Consider the following 23275-nt stretch of genomic DNA (forward strand, 5'->3'; position numbering starts at 1 on the left):
GTAAAAGGGTCCTCACTGGCACTCTGATTTGAAAGTATTAAGTAAAATACTAAAAACTTCTTATAGTCATCATTTACAATCTCTTAAACTTCTAAAGATCAGATTTTGAGACTGTCAACCTCAAAGTTTATCAGCTTGCTGGTAGATATTCCTGCCATGATTTGCATAGAAAAGAATAACATAAAGGACTCTTTCAACCCCTTCATTTTACAAATGAGAACTCTGAAGCCCAGCCTCCCCAGACAGTAGCAGAAGCAAAATTTGAACTCAAGTCTACTAGGTTATCTAACAGTAATCTAACACCATTTATAGCTCCACATCCACCCATGAGTATTAGTAGACTTGTCATGTCTATTGGCTGTTGAACACTGGCGTTACTACCATTCTGGCTAGCCTGAGGGGTTGATTCCTTTCTCTGCAGGTCTTGCGCGAGCTTTCACTCTTCACCACTTGGGGGCCCGAAGTTGCCTCACCCGGTTCTCCCTTTTTAAGTCCCCTACTCTTCGCACCCCCAGCGTCCGAAGTGCCGCAGAATCCCGGCAGGGGCGCTGCGACTCCCTGGCTCCGCGGCCCCTCCCCTGGCCAACCGTCGATTGGGCCGGCGCGTGACGTCACGCCGTTTTAGCCAAACAAATGGGTTTCGGGGCGAGCGTTGGGCTCCGCCGCGCCGCGCTGGGCGCTCGGTCCGCCTCAGCGGTGGGGAGCAAGCCAGGCCAACCGCCGCCGCCGCTGTATCGCGGTGTGCAGCCCCGGGCCAGGCCCCGGCCGGGGCAGGAGCGCAGGTGGGTCTGGGCCGGGGTGGGGCGTGGCGCGAGAGCGGCGCGGTCGGGGTCTGGCGGCGGCCACCGTGGCCGCTCCCCGCCCCCTCCCGCCGGCCGCCTGTGCTCTCGGGGCGCCGGGCGGGTGGGGGCGGGGGCGCCGCCCGCCGGTCCGGGGCTCGGTCTGGGGCAGGGACCCGGCGGCCCGCACCTCGTCCGGGGGCGTCCTCTGCCCGCACACGGGCCGGGCGCTGAGCGCCCCCGCGGGGCACGGAGGGTCGGGCGGGCCGGCGGGCGGGAGTGGGGTCCCGGGTCAGGGCTGAAGCGGAGGAGATCCGGGATAGGCCGTGGGGAGGCTCCAGGTCGGCTCTCCCACCCCCGGGACCGGCGGCCGGTGAGGAAGTCGGGCCCTGGGTGGGGGTAGCCTCGCCCGGTCGCACCCGCCGGGGCTCGACCGCTCGGTCCTTCCCCGTCCCAGCGCAGGTGAGCTGGCGCCTGTCCTTAACCTTCTTCGGCGACCTGGCAGGACCGAGGCTCGGAAGCTTCTCTAGCCTCCGGGCTGGCGCAAGTCGACTGCGGTTCCGCCCCAGTCCCGATGAAGTCATAGTGCTGTGGTTCAGTGTGTCTGTGACGTCAGGGGTTTCCAAGAGATGGGCTGTGATGTCACTGCAGACCCCGGCGGGGAGCTTGACACGCGGAAGGGCCGGGAGGACCCGGAGGGGAGAAAAAGGAAGTTAAAGCTTCTGTCAACGCCTAGCATAGCAGAGATTTTGAATCGAAAGTTGTTCGATATCAGCATTTTACAATTTTAATGTAATAGTTAAGTTCTTTAACTTCCATTTCGAACATTGTTAGTACAGTTCAATAAGACCCATTTGATTTAGGAAAATCTCAATCAGGAGGGATTTTTTTTTTGTGGGGGGTGGATGGGTGGGTGTTTAATGTAAATGCATTTCAGAAAGCTAAACTCATAGTTTGATGGCTTGTGATTGGAATTGCTGGAAAAAATAGAACCAATTCGAGTGCTGATAATTATTTGCCTTACTCTTTTTTGCTAGACAATTTTGAAATCATTTATCTGCCTATTTGCTTTTTTTGTTAGTGGTCTGGAAGAGAGAGAGGGGATTTTAAGTCAACTTTTTCTTTTTGTAAAGAGGGGAGGAGGAGTTCTGAATTAATCCAACATTCTTCTTAAATAATAATTACCTGGGGATTTAATTTATCCAGGTTGTCCCTGTCCATGGATAATTGAGGGTTTCCTACGGTTATAGCTCAACAACAAGGATTTTCCTTGTTTTCTTACTAAGACTGGGTTGTAACAGTATAATAACATATACCAGGACTGCTTGCCTGGACAAGTAACTAATATTTCGTCTGTAATGCTTTCAAATATGAAACTACAGAATTTTTAAAAATGCCCTGCCTATGAATATTGCTTTTCTTCCAAAAGAGATCAGGCCAGAAGAGAAGCTAGTCACCTGCCATTAATGACTCTCTTCAGGTATTGCAGCATATCAGTACTTTTGCTCATCATTTCTTCCTCTGTATAAAATCATTTAAATAGGATCTAGTTTGAGAGGTAGATGGCTTAAAATTGAAGCATAATTACAATTTAGTGTCTTCAGCAGGAAGCTTGGAAAGGAGTCCTCAGCCTGTCCCCACTGACCTTGACTTGTAATGTTAGGGGTTTTTTTGTTGTTAGTACTGCTTTCTCTCATTTGCTCTTTAAAGGTTATTGATAAGGTATTGTCTGTCTAGATTCTGCATCAACATGCTGGTGGAAGTCATGCTCTGTTACTACATTTTTTGTAGAAAATGAAAGCAAAAATTTACCCTTGTTAATTACCATTAGATTTGACTGGAAGTTTACAAAACAAGGTGTTCCTGTGAATCTCTTTTTAATGCTCACTGTACTTTGGAAATTCTGTAGCATTGTGTGCAGTACTTGAAAATTATTTTATATATATATTTATTTTAAGAAATTAGGAATCATGTGGTGACAGTGTTAAGGCTCTAAAGACAAAATTTGGGTTTTTGGATCCTCAAGACTGATAAGTACCAAATTAACATGAAATTGCTGATTTTGAGGGTGTTAATCAACCTACTCTTTAAAGTGAAAGGATCATGACAAGATATTATGTAATGAAGTTGAAGGAGGTACAGAAAGGACACTTGCATGTGTCTTTTCCAGGGAGCCTTTCTGGGGGAGGCTACGTGGGATCTGTGTAAATTAAATGTACTAGGGTATATGGTGAAAGTCAAACTACATGTGAGTTGAAAGACATACAAATGCTGATAATAAAATAGCTTCTCCTTGGCAGTACATTTTTTCCTCCTCTGTGGTGTTTAGCAGTTATGATTTTTTGGTATGAAAAATGAGTTGATAGGGGCTTCGCTAGTGGCACAGTGGTTGAGAATCCACCTGCCAATGTAGGGGACACGGGTTTGATCTCTGGTCTGGGAAGATCCCATATGCCGTGGAGCGACTAAGCCCGTGCACCACAACTGCTGAGCCCGTGTGCCACAACTACTGAAGCCCACGTGCCTAGAACCCGTGCTCCACAACGAGAGAAGAGAGAAGCCACCGCAGTGAGAAGCCCTCGCACTGCATCGAAGAGTAGCTCCCGCTTGCCGCAACTAGAGAAAGCCCACGCGCAGCAACGAAGACCCAACTCAGCCAAAAAATAAATAAATAAATAAATTTATTTTAAAAAAATGAGTTGATAGCTGGAGAATAAATGTCTTCATGTATTCTGATATGACCTAGGAACAATGACAAGGGTAAAAAAACCAGCTTCTTTGTTTAGTTGTATAACCGTTTAACCAGCCGTAACACATAACACTCTGAAACATTTTTACAGTTTGTTTCTACTTTTGGCAGGTTATTTTTCACCCAGGCCTAGCAGTTTTGGGTCTAGGAAGCAGCTTTTACTTCTTATAAATGGAAATTTATTTGAGATCGGTATTATTTTGAAATATTTTGTCATTTTATCCAGTTACAGCATTTAAGGGACTATATCAGCCAGTCATTAGTGATACAGCATCTTTCTGACAGATAAAAGCAAATGTGAACAATGAAAGTGCTGTATTTTAGAAATTCTTTAGGATATGTTTATTGGATCAATTCTATTAACATAACATCTAGAATTTAAATTCTTGTACAAATTTTCTACTTTATTTTCTAATAAATTTATGCTCAGCCAGTTTAATTTGCACAGTTTTGATACTCTAGTAAACCTTAATCTTGTTTTCATATTTGTTGGGGAGAGAACGTACTAATGGTTAGAAACATCATTCAGTGTTATCTTCCAAAATTTGCAGCTGTTTAGAACCAGATACTTGAGAGAAGCTACTATGGTAGAATGAATGCCTTCCTTGTTAGGTCATGTGTGACAAAGGCAAAATTCAGCAAGTGCATAATCTGCAGTCCTTTGGAAGCTACAGTAACAAAAAGCAAATTAACTCCCAAGTGCATTTAGGTCATTGGAAATTGAATTCATATCAATTCTTACTGTTGCATAATTTATCTTTCCCCCTGTAGTTCATGTTTATGGCACTTTGAAGCTGATGAACGTACTGTATTATCTGGGAAAAGCATTAATAATTTAAATGTAGGTGTTTCTTAACGTCAGTTGAAAGAGTTTATCAACCTTCCGTTTCCAGCTCTGTCTTCTGGTTTGCTCTCCACAGAAGAGGCTCCAGATCTTCCCTTTTTAAATGTTCAACTCCAGAAACTTAGCATACACGTTTTCAACCCTCAGCACAATGTAGATTTAAATGTGAAACTAAGCTCTATTTATGTGTGTATTATATTATTATCAGGCATGGGTTTTATTCATCTAACAAACATGTTTTGAGTACCTCTCTGCCTGGTCCTCAGCCAGGGACTGTGTGACCGTTGTTTTAACATTCCCTTGCTGTGGGGGCCATGGGTCTGAAGGGCAAGAATTGGACCAAGAGGATGAACCATTTATGTTATGCAGATTGGCCAGAGGTTTTGTCTAAAGGTCAGTTAAGGAGGTATTAGAAGCTCAGGTAAAAAGAATAGGGAACAGATTATCATAGCCCAAGACAGACAAAGGGGTCAGGCTCCACAGGTTTGGATTGTGCTAGAATGAAGGGAGCTTAGTGAGTGAGCATTTTCTTTCAGGCAAGAGCAAGCACTCAAGGCCAGAACTAGTCTGTATAGGCAGTCTAAGACTAGAGGTAGAGAGAAGAGGAACAATCCAGACATCCCTCTCTCAGAGGCATGTATATATACCTTCCTTTTCTTCTCTAAGGTCAATCCTTTAATTGACAAACTTCTGAAATAATGTGAGCCTCACATTATTTCCACTCTGCTTTTTTCCCCTAACATTTTATCATGAAAATTTCAATCACAGAAAAGTTGCAAGAACTGTTTATACATTGAATATGAATATCTAAATATCCACAATGTAGATTCTGTAATTCTTATTTTGCTCTATTTGCTTATCTATTTATCCATTCATTCTACCCTCTATGTATTTATCAATGCATCTTATATTTTGGTTGTATTTCAAAGTAAGTATACTTTACCAGTAAATACTTTTGCATGCCTATCATGAACTATTTGTTTACTTATTAAATAAGTAAACAAATAGTTTAACTTGTCCCTTAGTTTGGACAAGTTCATACGTCTATTTAACCCATAACTCTGTCAAGATACAGAACATTACCATTTCTACGGAAGGTTTCTTTGTTCACCTTCCAAGTCAATTTAATTAAATTTTTAATCTCCTGCAATCTTACTTCCACCCTTTTGAAACTACCTGTTGAAAGGGCCTAGCTGTTAGCAGTGCATTTGAGTGGCATTATGCTGGGTGTTCAGAATATAAAGAAATGAAGAACATAGCCCCTGCTCTCTTTAAGCTTATAATTTAGTTTGGATTTTAATTAGGTGTCTGATAAATAAATGTTACATGAATTCAGAGGAGGCAACTGGGACTGCCAGACAAAGTTTCCTAGGTGTGGGCCTTGGATTGGACGTTTATTTTGGGATCTGGAGAAGAGGTTTTGTTTATTTATTTATTTAAAAAAGACTGATTAAAAGTATGGTATTAAAAAAAACAAAGAAAAAGAAAAAGTTATGGTATGAAGCTGCAGCAGCAGACAAGGGACCCAATTATGGAGGGAGTTTGAGCATTATTTTTTACCCAGGACAATCTTTGAGAAAGGAATTAATGTGAAAAACGGATCTTTTAGTTAAATTCTTAGCCTATTTGTCATCTTTGGTATTTAGTTGTACAGAAGACACCTTCATTTTTTGAATTCTCTCCTCTCGGTTCTTTGCCTATCTCTGATTTCTTCTGATTTATCAGCTTGGCTGGCAATTCTTTCTCTTCCAGATCCAAACTATCTAAAGCTCTGTTCTCTTTTTTTTTTTTTTTTAATTATAGTTGCTGTACAATATTATATGTTAACAGGTGTACAATATAGTAATTCACAATTTTTAAAGGTTATAGTCCATTTATAGTTATTATAAAATATTGGCTATATTCCCCACATTGTACAATATATCCTTGTAGCTCATTTTATACCTAATAGTTTACACCTCTTACTCCCCCACCCCCAGTTGGTAGCCACTAGTTTGTTCTCTATATCTTGAGTCTGTCTAAGCTCTGTTCTTGACTCTTTGTTGTGCTCCTTGTAATCTGGCCCTTAGCTCTTAGGGCTTCTCAATTATAATGCTTTCCAGGTCAAGCCTATATCTGTATCCATAAGCTGTTAACTCTTGTTAGGTTTCTAACTGCCAATAGGATACTACTTTTTTTTTTTGAATTTTTGAAATTTATTTATTATACAGCAGGTTCTTAATTAGTTATCCATTTTATACATATTAGTGTATATATGTCAATCCCAATCTCCAAGTTCATCACACGGATGCTGCTTTTTTTTACATCCATGTTTACTTTGTATTTATTTTTCAAGAATCTGTAGCAAGAGCATTTGCTCTAAGTGGTTGTAGCAAATGGGATTTATTAAGAAAGAGATAGGTAAATGTTGAGTAGGCTGAATGAACAGATTAGACTGAACTTCTAGAACAAACACCACAGAGACACTGTAGAACTTGCCTGATAAGGGAGCTACTGCCATTACGGACCACCGTATGGGGCAGAAATTTTAACTTCCTTGGGCAGTAACATCATTGCATGTTACTTTCTGCTCTCTATATCTTAAGTGGTCTGCTTGGACACACTTAGGTCTTAGGTGAAACCTTTGCTTCAAAGGCATCTGGAAAATGTAGTTTTTAGCTATGCAGCTTCTGTAAAATAGGAAGTCCATGTGAGAGTAGATTGGAGTGAGTATTGAGTGAGACTTCAGCACACTTAGTTTGTGAAAAACTAAACTCATTTTCCCCAGATTCCCTAATGGTGGTAAAGTGAATCCTTTTGTAATTTTGCTGTTGCTATGCCAAGAAATGGGTATTGCTCTGGTTTCCTGAGATAGAAACTATTGCAATCAGCTGTACCATTTAGATGTTGAGTGTAGTGAGTATAACAGAGAACCGAATCGAATTTACTGGCTTGTAGTACTAAAAAGACCAAAGATGAAGCTTGATCCACTTGTACTTAGGTGGTCAGAATCTCATCTTCTTCTTATTTCCTTTATTTAATAAGCTCTGCTTCCATGGTGTTGTCCCTTTGTGGTTACAGTGTGTTTGTCAGCACCTCAAGCTCTACATCCTTGTGCCATCAAATCCAGAGGTGGGGAAGGAGAGTGCTTCTATAGAAGCTGTAGGGCAGGGCTCTTGACAGTTTTTCCTCCATAGACACCTTTGGCAATCTGAAGCCTATAGGACCCGTTTTCTGAGTAGTATTTTTAAATTACATAGGATTACAAAGAAAACCAGTTACATTAAAATACAGTTATCAAAATATTTTTTTAAATTATGAGATAGTAACATGTGCTTCTGTATTAAATAATAAGATTTAGTGTGGGTCTAATAATTTCCAAGTAATGATGAACATTATCACTGTTTGGAGGTGTCTGCAACTTATGATTGTGTGATAGGAAAATATCTATGATTTCTATTACTGACAGTGGCAGATACTGTTAATATTATTGTGGTCTGACTGAATTCCCAATAGAAGGAAATGCTAAATTTCAGTTGGAGGTTACTGAAAGTAAAGATAATTTCCCCCCTCATCTGAGTTTATAGACATCCCAAATTGAGTACTTAGCCACTTAGCACTTTAACACTTCATTGTATACCATTATTTATTACTCTTTGTTTCATGTGTATTAGTCTTCTCTACTAAATTCTAAGCTTTCATATCTTATATCCCAAAATTGTAGACACATAATTGAAGGCTTAGCTTTTTCCCCTTATCTTTAAGGACATACCTGGGCTATTTAAAGTTGTACCTTTAAATTAAAAAAAAAATTTTTTTTTCTATTTTTCTGTTTAACTTAGCCACCTTCTAGCAGATTCAGTTATAGGACTTTGTGTATTAAAGTGTTCATTTGCTTCTTGAAAATTAAAAAATTTAAAAGTAATGTATTTTAAATAATTAATCATATAAAAATAGTCTATCTGAAGCTCTGAAGTCACTCTTGGAACTACTGTAGGGAATTATTGATTAAGCTGGAGTTTCTGAAGATGAAATTTGAGTTTGGTAAGGAAGTCTCAAAGGACACATTTGGTCTATTGTCCAGGAACCAGGAGAGGCAAGCTTGTTTCCAAAGTAGGGCAAGAGATTTGATTTCAAGTTCAGTCATCAGAATTGTTCTCTGGAGGTTCTAGGTACTTTCTACACACCACTTCAGCCTTTGGGGATAGGTTTCTCTGGTTCAGGCTGTATTCTAGTTGAAGAGCTATACCATCATCACAGTAGTGAAGCTTATTTGGGATACTGCAAGGACTATGAAAAGGGATCCTGAAAAGTCCATAGAAGGTCTATAGCTTTATGCTTTAGGAATCCTGTCTTTCATTTGACATTTTCTTTGCCTATGTTTTATTTAACATGCTATGTAGTTAGCTTGATAAAATGGTTATATACCACCATTTTTAACTTGTGGAATTTCAAGGCCTGTGTATTTATTCACCTACTGAAAAAAAGGGTAGCATGTTTTATACTCCAGGCATTATGCTCAGTGCACTAGTTAACTTCTGTCACTTTTTCTCTTAGCACTGTTTACAGATCTATGTATTCTTTGGCAAGTACCAGTCTTAAATTTAAGAATTTATTCTTTTGTCTTTTTATTGTTTATCTTAACACCTTGTGGGTTCCCCTGCCGTATGGCAGATATCATTAATAGAATTGATTATTAAAGTCCAGATAAATACTAACTTTTCTGGAAAATCCACATTTTTGTTTGTATTAGTAGGAGGTTGTATATTAAAACATAATTTTACATTCTAGTTGCATATATTTTAAGACTATATAGTATAACATATTTTTGCACTTAAAAATGACTGTAGGGCTTCCCTGGTGGCGCAGTGGTTGAGAGTCTGCCTGCTAATGCAGGGGACACGGGTTCGAGCCCTGGTCTGGGAGGATCCCACATGCCGCGGAGCAACTACGCCCGTGAGCCACAACTACTGAGCTTGCGCATCTGGAGCCTGTGCTCCGCAACAAGAGAGGCCGCGATAGTGAGAGGCCCGCGCACCGCGATGAAGAGTGGCCCCCACTTGCCGCAACTGGAGAAAGCCCTCGCACAGAAACGAAGACCCAACACAGCCAAAAATAAAATAAAAAATAATTAAAAAAAAAAAAAATCTTCAAAAAAAAAAAAAAATGACTGTATAACACATTTTTAAACTACTGATGTTTAAAAATTTCATGGCCTTGGAATTTAAGTGAAAACTTTAGCCATGTTAGTTATTGTTTTGTTTCTGAATCTACCAAATGAATTATTTCCTCTCTTCTTTATTTGATCTAGGGGCTTAGCCTCTGTATTAAAAATGTTCTCAGTTACCTAATATTTTTGTGTATATTACCAAAAAGTTACTTGATTTTTACTGTAGTTGTTACCTTGTTTTATTTTGTGAATCAACCTTGACTATCTTGTCTATACTGCTTGAATTTTTTTTTTTTTTTTTTTGGCTGTGCCATGCAGCTTGAAGGATCTTAGTTCCCTGACCAGGGATGGAACCCATGCCCCCTGCAGTGGAAACGCGGAGTTCTAATCACTGGATGGCCAGGGAATTCCCTATTCTGCTTGAATTTTAATTGTTCTATTTTAGTAGAGAATGAGGAGTTGTAAAGCCTTTTTAAAGAATTGTTCCTTTATTAAAATGTCATGGATTTTCCCTTTTTAGGGGACATGGAAAGAAGGGGACTATGCCTCTTTAAAAGATATGATTAATTTTGGAGATTAAAATTTGCTTGCCAACTCATTTGTTGGGTTACTTAAATATTATGGTTTCATTTTATTAAAGGTCTTTTCATGTGTTCCCAGTGTTTCCAGGCATTTCTTTTACCAAACACCTGTTGAGTCTTTCTCTTGTTAAATGGCTCTGATTTAGATACATGTTACCTCTTGACCACAGTTGATAGTCCAATGGAATTCTTAAGATTTTGGCTTTTTGAGTAAGTCCCTTAAGGACTGGTCTGACAATTACTGATCATTGTTTCCTATAGAATCAAGTAATAATTTGTTAGAATTGAATCTGAGTAACCCCTATCCTTGTGTTTATGCTGTTTATTTCGTATTCTTTGAGAATATTATATGAAATTAATTTGATTGGTCCATTTTTCTTTCCTCCAAATTGATAGTTCAGGAGAAGTTAGGAGGAAATTAATCTTTACCTTTTCCCTTTCCAATTTTTCAAAAACAATGAGCATAACTTCTCACCTTTCTACTTGTAAAGGATATTAGTGTTACTGCTTTACTAAGGTAATAGCAGTACCACTTTTGAAGATTTCAATTTAATGTTCTTGGCAGATAGCAGATCTGTTTTTTCCCCCTTTGGAAAAAGTCAAGCCTTCATTAATGAACCTCAGTATAATTACTCAGTTTTTAAGAAATTTGTCATTTGTATGCTTTTAGTGTAGATATCTTATTCAAAGAAGTAAAGCTTAATTTCATTTCCATGTGCATTGTCTTTGTTTCTAAACTGTTAGTGTTCTGTTCACCAAATGTTAATTCTGTGCCTACTTTGAGCCTTCTACATTTGAATGTTCATTTAGTCTATGTTGCTGAAATCTTTATAGGATAATACACAGTACTGTATTGGAAAATATAGTCTTTGCCTTCAGAAGGATTTACTTTGAAGGGCTTAATGATTATTGTCTATGCCTACTTGTGTTCCAGAGGCCCCAAGAAATTTCCATAGTAGCTACTAGGAATTTCTAAAGGGTTAGAGATTTTGTTTGTGACCATCCAACCCTGTTAGAAACAATTTAATGTTTTTACTATTATCAACAAGAGCATGTAAATGATGCCTCCTTTTTCTGGGTTTATTTGTATGTATTTGTCACTTAAGAGGTTGTTGGTAATTGGGATCATCAGTAAATGGTTGGTGGCCTCTGACTTAGGATCTGAATAATCCTCTTCCGGAATTAGAGCAAGAGATAGGACTTTCTTACTGAGTTACCTTTTAAAAATAAAAATCCAAAATTATGGATTTATAAAGTGAATATTTTTTATTTCATTCAACTTAATTATCATTACATAGAAATAAGTATGTGAAAATGGTATATAAAATATATATACTAATCATACACAAAAATACATGAATGTATAGGCCAAGGCTTGGGCAACTGACAAAATTAAATGGTCTATTTAAGAGTAGTAGATTTTAAGTAACTTTTTTTTTTTAAATAAATTTATTTATTTATTTAATTTATTTTTGGCTGCGTTGGGTGTTTGCGGCTGCGCACAGACTTTCTGTAGTTGCGGAGAGCGGGGGTTACTCTTGGTTGCGGTGCGTGGGCTTCTCATTGCGGTGGCTTCTCTTGTTGCGGAGCACGGGCTCTAGGCGCATGGGCTTCAGTAGTTGTGGCTCACGGGCTCTAGAGCGCAGGCTCAGTAGTTGTGGCGCACGGGCTTAGTTGCTGTGCGGCATGTGGGATCTTCCCGGACCAGGGCTCGAACCTGTGTTCCCTGCATTGGCAGGCGGATTCTTAACCACTGCGCCCCCAGGGAAGTCCGAGTAACTCTTTTGTTATTCTGTTTACACCATAAAAGCTTAACAGGGTTTATATATACACGTTACAAAATAGTGTTGAGAACGGAAAACCACCTGTGGTCAATTTGATAAATTTCTCAGAAATCCTCATTTTATTTCAGTTTCTAATCTGATACGGAGACTTTCACATTACTATTTGTAACTCTTCAGAATCTATACTCCTAACAAGAAAGAACCTTTTGTTTGATTCCTTCAGCTAATCAGAGAAAAGCCTTGTTGGCCTTTTTGATTTAGCTAGCTGCTTTTGTTTGTTTTTCATTAAAAGCAGATAATGAGAAATTAAAAGATATATAGTATATATTTCCAGCAGTAGAATGATCCCAGTGTTTCTCTTTTTGGTTAAAATGTTTTCTTGCCGTTTTCCTCAAAAGAAGAGTTCTCAGCACTCTCCTTCCCTTACCCCTTCCAACACTTTTTATTCTTTTGTCATTTTTGTATCTAGGAGTCTCAGTAATTAAGTTCAGTGTGGGATCATCTTGAAACTAAAGTCAATGTAAGTCTTCAAATCATTAAAATCTGCATATACCAAAATTTCAAAAAAATTAAACGAAGGATTAAAGAACATTTATTTTTTAAATAGGTAATGTGTTTGCATGGTTCAAAATGTGAAAGGTGCAAAAAGTGAGATATTTTCTATTCTGTGCCTTGGGCATACTTTTCCCTCACTAGGGCAACCACTGTTACTAGTTTCTTACATAGTCTTCTGGTGTATAGTCTATTTTCCCTACCTTTAAAAACATAAATGGTAGCATAGGGCTTCCCTGGTGGTGCAGTGGTTAAGAACCCGCCTGCCAATGCAGGGGACAAGGGCTTGAGCCCTGGTCCGGGAAGATCCCACATGCCGCGGATCAACTAAGCCCGTGCGCCACAACTACTGAACCTGCGCTCTAGAGACCGTGAGCCGCAGCTACTGAAGCCCACCTGCCTAGAGCCCGTGCTCCGCAACAAGAGAAGCCACCGCAATGAGAAGCGTGCGCACTGCAATGAAGAGTAGCCCCCGCTCGCTACTAGAGAAAGCCCGTGCGCAGCAACAAAGACCCAACGCAGCCAAAAATAATAAATAAATAAAAAATAAAAAAATTTATTAAAAAAAAATAATAAATGGTAGCATATTCTACGTAACGTTATCTTGCCTTTTTCACTTGATTTTTTCATTCTTTACATATTGGCATATGAAGAGTGTATTAGTGATACAAAAGCTAAACTAACAGTGGGTTAAACAATGAAGTATTTCTTTTTCTTATAAAAGTTTAGGTAAGTGTTCTAGGGGTGGTATAGCACTCATGGCATTGCTCTTTTCTCTTTCTCTCTTTTTGAGGCATAATAATTACAGTAAAATTCACAGAAACATGGATAGTTCGACAAGTTTTGACATTTGGATGTACCTATGTAAGCAAACGCTGCAGTCAAGATAGCCCTTTAGTCTACCCTCCCCTTGTCCCCTGCCCGTCAGCCGCCCCCCCCCCCCCCCCGCCCCGCAGTGATTGCCTGGATTCTTTCTGTGCTCTTACTGCTCTGCTGCATGTTGCCCTTGTCCTCATTGACCTAGCTGGATCTCCAACTACTGCAGCCCATTCTGAGCAGCAGGATGCAAGAAGGGGCAAAGGTTTACATGCCAGCCTTTTTACAGGGAGGTTTCTAGAAGCTGCTACTTCAGGACACTTCCAGTCATGTTTTGTTAGCCAGAACTTAGTTCACAGCCACATCTGAATGCAAGGGAGGTTGAGAAATGGAGTCTTGCTATCTTTTCCTATTAGAAACAATGTTGTAGCGAATAATTTTCTTCATGGGTTGTCTTTTGGGATAAATTCCCAGAAGTGGAACTGCTGGGTCAAAGAGTATTTGCAGTTTGAGAGTACACCTATTTTTTCATATCCTTGCTGACAGTTTTCATATTTGCTAATCTCATTGGTAAAACATGATGACAGGGTAGCTCTAATATGCCTGATAGGCCATTTAAGTAGAAAGAGACAAAGTACTTCTGCTCTATGTACGATACCTTGAAAACATGGACTACACAGCCAGCTAATGTAATGCTAAGTTGGGTGAAGCATATAACAGCATGTTACCATTTTATTTAGGCCAGTCCTAAGAGGAGACTGATGGTTGAGGTTAGAAGAGAAACGCTCTTCAGGAGTGTTTTTCAGGATTTGTGCACTTAATTAAAAAGTAGATTAGGGCATGAGGTTAAAGTGTGCTATTCTTTTTTCTTTTGGTCCTCTGTTTTCTCTTGCATACATGCCTTAATATGTAGAAACGTGTTTTCAACTGATCTTAAAATATCTGTTAACGTAATTGGGGAAAAATAAAGTAATCAATAAATATATTCCATTTGGTTCCTTTTATATGATATTTCTTGTTGTGGGTCTCTTAACTTTCTAAGCTTTTACTCTCTAGTTGCTAAGTGGGATCAGATAAATGATATAAAATATATTCTGCTAAGATTGTAATTTTTTATAGTGTAAGGGTTTGTAAAATGTGTTTTCAACTCTATAAATATAACCTTTTGGTTGGGATTTGAGGGAAAAAAATTCATAGTATTTTTCTTTGCAACTAAGTGGTATTATGAGCTATACTTACTTTTTTTTTTTTTTTAAATTTTTTTTTTATACTTACTTTTGAAGTAGTAAATAGCATAAAAGATATATAATGCATATGTTTTTCCATACCACATGATGAGGTCTTGGAGAGCAGAGACCTCTTACTTAGCTACCATGGTGCATGGCATATAGCACCTTGTACTTGGTAGATCACATTTTTTCTATAGTTGAAGTGGATCTTGGAAAAGTGTTAGAAAAATTATTAGACTCCCAGTAGCAATGTTTTGGCCTGTTGGAGGCAGGGGGAGAAGATGTTAATATAATATCATTGTTAGTACTTTTGAAATTATCAACTCTTTAGGTGAAGAAACTTAAGGGACCAATATCTGTGCTTTAAAGAATAGAGACTTGGAGATACTTTCAGTGTAGGTAGTATCATCCCACCTTATCTGGAGGACAGATGTCTGTAAATCTGCCTTTTTTTCTTTTTTTGAAAAGCAGTGAAGTGAAGGCCCAATAAGCTAAATAACAGAAAAAAAACATATTTCTTACACTTCAGAACTTTGTAGTCAACCTCAGTCCCCTTGCTGAGGTCTTTATAGTTTAGAATAGAAAGTGGTGCATATCATGTTCTCTTCTGTGTCCTTAGCTAAACATTTGTTGAATGAATTAATATAATTTTTTTTTTTTTGGTTTTGCTAGCACAGGTTTTTCTTGGGAGAAGGTGATATTATTAAGAGACAACATTTTTGCTTATTTGTTAGATCGTGGTGATGGTGCTTGCCTTAGGCTGTTACCTGTGCCTAGATAAATCTTCATGCCTAACTTCCTTACCTCTTCCAAATCTCTTCTTAAGTAGCACCTTCTCAAGGAAGCCTACGCTGACCTCCCTGTTTAAAATGGCAACCGCCACTCTCCTCCTGCACTTCCAAGTTCCCTTACCCTAGTCTGTTTTTCCCCCATAATAGTTACCTCCTTGAAACATATACTATAAAATTTACTTATTATGATTATTTATTGTCTTTCTCACCACCAAATGTTAGTTTCTTGAGGGCTTTGATCGTTTGTTCACTGTATTCCAAGAGACTCATAGATGCTCAACAAACGTTTGTTGAATGAATGAAGGTCAGAAAGAAAGTAATGTGAGAAAGCTAGCTATAAAATAATTTACATTAAAAATTTATATTTAAAAGTACTTCCATTGTTTAAAAAGTTTTGCTTTTGCCTACCACTGTGTTCCATAATGATACCAAGGTAAACAAACCTGTGCAAAGTTTAAGGACTCTGTCCTCTTGGTAGAAAAGTGACTGAGTTTGGCTTGCTGAAATGCATCATCTGCTTCATGCTTCCAGCATCTTTGTAGTGAAGTTCCTTTCCATAGCCTTCAGTGGTGGTTTAATTAATAAGAAAGAGTCTCTGTGTTCCACGGTGTGCAGATGGAACATCTCTTTCCTACTGGAGGTGGCTTTCCATGAAGTAAGTAGTGACAATATTAATAGCTGTCTTCTTCCCTTTCTTTTTTTTTTAGAGGTTTCCCAAAGTAGACTGTAGATAGCTGAATTTTTGGTACATCTTTTATTTATTTATTTATTTTTGGCTGTGTTGGGTCTTCATTTCTGTGCTTGGGCTTCCTCTAGTTGTGGCAAGCGGGGGCCACTCTTCATTGCGGTGCGTGGGCCTCTCACTATAGCGGCCTCTCTTGTTGCGGAGCACAGGCTCCAGACGCGCAGGCTCAGTAGTTGTGGCTCACGGGCCCAGTTGCTCCGTGGCATGTGGGATCTTCCCAGACCAGGGCTTGAACCCGTGTCCCCTGCATTGGCAGGTGGATTTTTAACCACTGCGCCACCAGGGAAGCCCTCTTTATTTCTTTTGACTAGGTCTTATGCCAAACATTTTATGTGTATTTTTATTTATTTATTTATTTATTATTTTTTTTAATGTGTATTTTTTAAAAAATCTTGGTAACAACTGTATGAGGAAAGTATTTGTGTCCCTTTATTCTTGCAGAAAACTGAGTCTTAACCTGCTGTATAAAAAAATAAATAAAATAAAATTCAAAAATTCCAAAAAAGAAAACTGAGGCTTAGAGGTTAAGCAGCTTGCCTAGGCAGTGTGTTGGAGCTGGATTTCAAACCCACGCAGTCTGACTATAGAGGAATTTCACTACACAAAAAGCCTTCCTAGTGAAGAGCACCTAGGAGTGAAAAAGAAATTAGCAACACCTTAGTGAAACTCTAACTTCACAGAGATCTTTTATTTGCTCCAGCTTCTCAAGAGTTAAGTAGATTGACTGAGACCACTGTGATTGAAGCAGTAATGTTAGGTTAAAGTTAACCAATGCTAATTTAAATAAAGTGTATTTTAAATAAAAACAGAGATAGCTCCTAACCAGATCCTATTTTACTTAGACTTATAGTTTAGCGCAAGAACACTTTAGCTTATCTGTGGGGCAGAATTTGTATGCTCTTCCTTCATTTCCCCTAAAAATTAGATTCAGCAGGAGGGCAAAAGTTATAATGTGGCTGTATAGGAAGTATAATTTAGTGGAGGAGTAGAGGGGTAGACAGTGGGTAGGCTTTGCTGTTCTGGATTTTTAAGAAAAAACTTCCCTGTAATTTGTATAAAATTATACTAAATGGAAATAGTCATGCACTACCTACCATACAAAATAATTTGTAATTTCAAATTTTGATTAGAAAATTCTGATTCTTTAATGTGAATTACTTTTTGAACCTTAATTAACTGTTTGTCTATCTTTTTTTTCTTGTAAGATGGCATATTTTATTCCCTTTGCCATAAGAATATTTCTTCTTTGTTCCCATAAATTAATTTTAATTTCACTTTTAAAACACTAGTGATTTAAGGGTAACCTAGAATCTGTAATTGCAGGAAATTATGCTTAAGGGTACATATTTATATGCTGAAGCCAATAATGTGCTTTCCATAGAAGTTGTAGGACACTATTGTGTACATAGCTAGTAGAATCATTTTATTGAACAAAACCTCTCCAAAGCAAGACGTGACATACTTTTTTGGAGATACATTAAGACTGTTTTCTGGCTTGAGATGATCACTGGTGAGAGAGTTTCCCTTTTAGGTTTCCAGAACTATGATGAGAGCATTATACTTAATTAGGTACTTTTCTTGATGCTACCATTCAATTTTAGTGGGATGAAAGTACTGAAAAGATTTTTTTCTTGTACACTTCTTTTTTTCCCCTTTAAAGGAGCCAAGAAAGGCTTCTTTCTCAAATGCATGATGGTGGGGGGAAAATGTAATGGTTCAGAAGAGTTTATGGTGAAAACAGTAATCCTCTTGTCCTATGCCTCCCCAGTTCCTTTCCTGAAGGAACTACTTCAATTGTTTCTCTATTTGATTCTTTTAGTGATAATCCCCCATATTAATGTGCTTTTACTTCCATTTCTTTTTTAAAATTAATTAATTAATTAATTAATTTTGGCTGCGTTGGGTCTTCGTTGCTGCTCATGGGCTTTCTCTAGTTGTGGTGAGCAGGGGCTACTCTTCATTGTGGTGCGCAGGCTTCTCATTGCGGTGGCTTCTCTTGTTGCGGAGCACGGGCTCTAGGCGCATGGGCTTCAGTAGTTGTGGCACGCAGGCTTCAGTAGTTGTAGCGCACGGGCTTAGTTGCTCTGCGGCATGTGGGATCTTCCCGGCCCAGGGCTCGAACCCGTGTCCCCTGCATTGGCAGGCGGATTCTTAACCACTGCGCCACCATGGAAGCCCTACTTCCATTTCTTGATTTGTCAATTTTAAGCATTATCTATTGACTTTCTGGAGTGATAGTTAAGATTTAGCTCCCATTTACCACCTGTCAAGAATTACAAAGGGAACTTCCCGGGTGGCGCAGTGGTTAAGAATCTGCCTGCCAGTGCAGGAGACATGGGTTCGAGCCCTGGTCCGGGAAGATCCCACATGCTGCGGAGCAGCTAAGCCCGTGTGTCACAACTACTGAACCTGTACTATAGAGCCCGCATGCCACAACTACTGAAGCCTGTGCAGCTAGAGCCTGTGCTCCCAACAAGAGAAGCCAGCACAATGAGAATCCTGTGCACCACAATGAAGAGTAGCCCCCACTCGCCGCAACCAGGGAAAAGCCCGTGTGCAGCAACGAAGACCCAATGCAGACAAAAAAAAAAATTAAATAAAAAAAAAAAAATAAAATAAATAAATTAAAAAAAAAAAAGAATCCACCCGCCAATGCAGGGGACATGGGTTCGATTCCTGGTCCAGGAAGATCCCACATGCTGCAGAACAACTAAGCCCTGTGCCACAACTACTGAGCTCATGCGCCACAACTACTCAGCCTGTGCTCTAGGGCACAGCTACTGAGCCTGTGTGCTGCAACTACTGAAGCCCGCGCCTGGAGCCCGTGCTCCACAAAAAGAGAAGCCACTGTGATGAGAAGCCTGCGCACCGCAGCGAAGAGTAGCTCCTACTCGCCACAACTAGAGAAAGCCAGCACGCAGCAACAAAGACCAAACGCAGCCAAAAAAAAAAGGAATTAGAAAGGATCTGAGAGTTTACTCTACTTGAAGCTAACAAATTAGCCTGCCACAGCTTCATGGATGCTGGTGGAAGGTAAAGACTCCTATTCTGGTAGGAGGCAGAGTCAGAGATGAAGTAGAGTTTATTACTCACAGCGATAGCCATAGCTAGGGTATCAACATTCATTTGTGCCAGTGTCCTGAGCCACAGTTCCCACAGGGCACTGAGGGGAGGGCCAGATAACACCTGTTCACATAATGAGTTTTGTTACTGGAGAAAAACTCTGAGTTTAGGGATTGCAAATATTTTATAATGGGCAGTAAGCATGCCTGCTCTTTGCTCCAGAGGGAGACAGTAGTATGCTGGCTCTTTGCTCTGGAGGAAGAGTTTCTGTCTTCTAAGGTGGTTTGATATATGAACATCCTTGAGATTATATTCCAGAGCAAAGAGCAGTCAGCGCCTCGCTTGCAAGACATAGAGACCCATGAAGAATTATATCCCAACACCACTACCCCATTCCCTACCTTCTTTTTGAAATAGTTATATATCATCATTTTTAGCTCTGGTCACCTTAGTAAATACTATATGTTTATTTTTATATCATTAACAATAGGTGGTGTCTTTTGACTTCTGGCTTTGAAAGAGGAGTGTTTTGGTTAGGGATCCTTATAAGTGTTAGAAAACCAGTTCAATTAGAACTTAAGTGAGAAAGGAAATTGGTTTCCAGAACTGAGAGTCCAGGGGGATAGAATAGGATTGGATCCATGTACTCAAATGTTACTTTGAAGAACTGGTCTCTCACTGTATCTGTGTGCTTTCCTCCTTTGGCTTTATTTTCAGTAACCTCCTACTTCACCTCTCTCCCCCACCAGTACTGATTCTCGGCTCTGTGCTTATTTCTGAACAAGTTGCTATGGCAAGGTGGAGAGAATAGATTAGTTAGAGCCTGGTCACATGCCCAGATGGAGATGGGTGTGGAGTCCGCCCCATTTAAAGCACATGTGTTGGGGTGGGGAGAAGGTAGTTCTACAAAGATAAAACAGGGTGCCACGACCTCTCCACATCAGAGTTCTCTGTTGTATATTTTTGGAGGGGGGTGTTGTTAGCTTTTATAACTGACCTTAATTTTTTCATTTTCTATAAGATAGAATGAAATTTCTGGTATCTCCCTTTTTCATAGTTACCCCTCTCTTGATGTCCTGTATCTTCTGCTCCAATCTGTTTTATTTAGAACTGCTGCTCAGTGAACATCCTGTGACTTGCCTTCATTGTGCTCATTTCGCATAGAGTCGTCTTTCTTGGTTTATTGCCTTGTTTTGCTGGGGTACATACTAAGGTAAGACATGTGGGAGGTAAATATTGAGTAATTCCTTGTCTGAAAATGTTTTTATTTTATTCTTAAAATGGAATGTTAGTGTGGCTGGGAGTAGAATTCTAGGTTGAACATAATTTTCTGTCAGAACTTCAAAGGCATTGCTTCATTATTCACTAGTATTCTTCAATATTGATAAGTCTTAGGCCAGTTTGATTCTTTTTTTAAAAATTTATTTTATTGAAATATGGTTGATTTACAGTGTTGTGTTAATTTCTGCTGTACAGCAAAGTGATTCAGTTATACCTATCTGTACATTCTTTTTCATATTCTTTTCCATTATGGTTTATCCAAGGGTATTGAATATAGTTCCCTGTGCTATACAGTAGGACCTTGTTGTCTATCCATTCTATATATAATAGTTTGCATCGGCTAATCACAAATTCCCAACCTCTCCCCCATCCTTGGCAACCACAAGTCTGTTCTCTATGTCTGCGAGTTGGTTTCTGTTTCGTAGATAAGTTCATTTGTGTCATAATTTAGATTCCACATATAAGTGATATCATATGGTATTCGTCTTTCTCTTTCTTTTTTTAAATTTAATTTTTATTTTATATTGGAGTATAGTTTATTTACAATGCTGTGTTAGTTTCAGGTGTACAGCAAAGTGATTCAGTTTTACATATACATATATCCATTCTTTTTCAGATTCTTTTCCCATTTAGGTTATCACAGAATATTGAGTAGAGTTCCCTGTGCTATACAGTAGGTCCTTGTTGATTATTTTATATATAGTAGTGTGTATATGTTCATCCCAAACTCCTAATTTATCCCTCCCCCCCACCTTTCCCCTTTGGTAACCATAGGTTTCTTTTCTATGTCTGTGAGTCTGTTTCTGTTATGTAAATAATTTCATTTGTATCATTTTTTTTTAGATTCCACATCAAACTGATACCATATGGTATTTGTCTTTCTCTGTCTGACTTACTTCACTTATTATGATAATCTCTAGGTCCATCCTTTTTTTTTTTGCCCACGCCATGCAGCATGCGGGATCTTAGTTCCCCGACCAGGGATCAAACCCACACCCCCGGAAGTGGGAGTGCAGAGTCTTAACCACTGGACTGCCAGGGAAGTCCCTAGGTCCATCCATGTTGCTGCAAATGGCATTGTTTCATATTTCATTCTTTTTAATGGCTGAGTAATATTTCATTTGTGTGTGTGTGTGTGTGTGTGTGTGTGTCTAGACACACACACACCCTACATCTTCTTTATCCATTCCTCTGTTGATGGACATTTAGGTTGTTTCCATGTCTTGGCTATTCTAAATAGTGCTGCTGTTAACATTGGGGTGCATGTATCTTTTCAAATTATAGTTTTGTCTGGATATCTGCCCAGGAGTGGAATTGCTGGATCATATGGCAACTCTATTTTTAGTTTTTTGAGGAACCTCCATACTATTTTCCATAGTGGCTGCACCAATTTACATTCTCACCAACAGTGCAAGGCGTGTTCCCTTTTCTCCAGACCCTCTCCAGCATTTGTTATTTGTAGACTTTTTAGTGATGGCCTTTCTAACCGGTGTGAGGTGGAACCTCATTGTAGTTTCGATTTGCATTTCTCTAATACTTAGCGATCATGAGCATCTTTTCATGTGCTTGTTGGCCATTTGTAAGTCTTTTTTGGAGAAATGTCTATTTAGGTCTTCTGTCCATTTTTCTTTTTTTTTTTAAATTAATTTATTTTATTTTATTTATTTTTGGCTGTGTTGGGTCTTTGATGCTGTGCATGGGCTTTCTCTAGTTGCGGCGAGGGGGGGCTACTCTTCGTTGCGGTGCACGGGCTTCTCGTTGCAGTGGCTTCTTGTTGCAGAGAACAGGCTGTAGGTGTGCAGGCTTCAGTAGTTATGGCTCACAGGCTCAGTAGTTGTGGCTCGCGGGCTCCAGAGTGCAGGCTCAGTAGTTGTGGTGCACGGGGTTAGTTGCTCCGCGGCATGTGGGATCTTCCTGGACCAGGGCTCGAACCCGTGTCCCCTGCGTTGGCAGGTGGATTCTTAACCACTGCACCACCAGGGAAGTCCTTCTGCCCATTTTTCGATTGGGTTGTTTGTTTGTTATTGAGTTGTGTGAGCTGTTTGTATTTTTGGAAATTAAGCCCTTGTCAGTTGCATCATTTGCAAGTATTTTCTCCAGTCCGTAGGTTGTCTTTTTGTTTTATTTATGGTTTCCTTTGCTGTATAAAAACTTGTAAGTTTGATTAGGTGCCATTTGTTTATTTTTGGTTTTATTTCTATTGCCGTGGGAGAAGGCCAGTTTGATTCTTGTTTCTCTGCAGATGAGCTGCCTTTTCTCTGGAGGCTTTTTTGTCTTTGTCTGAAATTTCCCAGTGATATAACTTGGTGTGGGTCTCTATTCATTTGAGCACTGAGTGCCCCCTATTAATTGGAAGACTCTATAAATCTATTAGTTTATTAAATCTTTTAGTTGTGGAAAATTTATATTTCTCTGAAAATTTCCTCTCCAAGTTTTTTTTCTTTTCATTCTGGAATTTTTGTTAGTTAAGTACTGACCTCCTGGACTGATGCTGTGTGTCATTCGGTTAATTTCTTGTCTCTGTTTCCTGTTTCTACTTTCTAGGTTTTGTCTCCACCATATAAAACCTTATACTGCCTTTTTTTTTTTTTTTAAATTGTATTTATTTATTTTTTGGCTGTGTTGGGTCTTCGTTTCTGTGCGAGGGCTTTCTCTAGTTGCAGCAAGCAGGGGCCACTCTTCATCGCGATGCGCGGGCCTCTCACTATCGCGGCCTCTCTTGTTGCAGAGCACAGGCTCCAGACGCGCAGGCTCAGTAATTGTGGCTCACGGGCCCAGTTGGTCCGCGGCATGTGGGATCCTCCCAGACCAGGGCTCGAACCCGTGTCCCCTGCATTGGCAGGCAGACTCTCAACCACTGCGCCACCAGGGAAGTCCCTACTGCCTTTTTAAAAATTTGTTTTTCAAGAGTC

General features: G+C 39.5%; 1 protein-coding gene across 9 annotated transcripts in view; it reads left to right on the forward strand.

Moving 5' to 3' along the window:
* The first annotated feature begins 643 nt into the window (after positions 1–643).
* FBXO34 (F-box protein 34) overlaps positions 644–23275 on the forward strand; it is an 88752-nt gene continuing 66120 nt past the window's right edge. For 5 of the 9 annotated variants that reach the window (XM_057542972.1, XM_057542975.1, XM_057542979.1 and 2 more), the window contains exon 1: positions 644–782. The gene's annotated coding sequence lies outside the window, so the exon portion shown is untranslated. Of the gene's footprint in view, positions 783–20190; positions 20296–23275 lie in introns of all 9 variants that reach the window. The other 4 variants (XM_057542971.1, XM_057542973.1, XM_057542976.1 and 1 more) reach the window with 1 other exon arrangement.

The sequence above is a fragment of the Balaenoptera acutorostrata genome, chromosome 3, assembly GCF_949987535.1.
Source record: "Balaenoptera acutorostrata chromosome 3, mBalAcu1.1, whole genome shotgun sequence".
NCBI classification, from domain to species: domain Eukaryota; kingdom Metazoa; phylum Chordata; class Mammalia; order Artiodactyla; family Balaenopteridae; genus Balaenoptera; species Balaenoptera acutorostrata.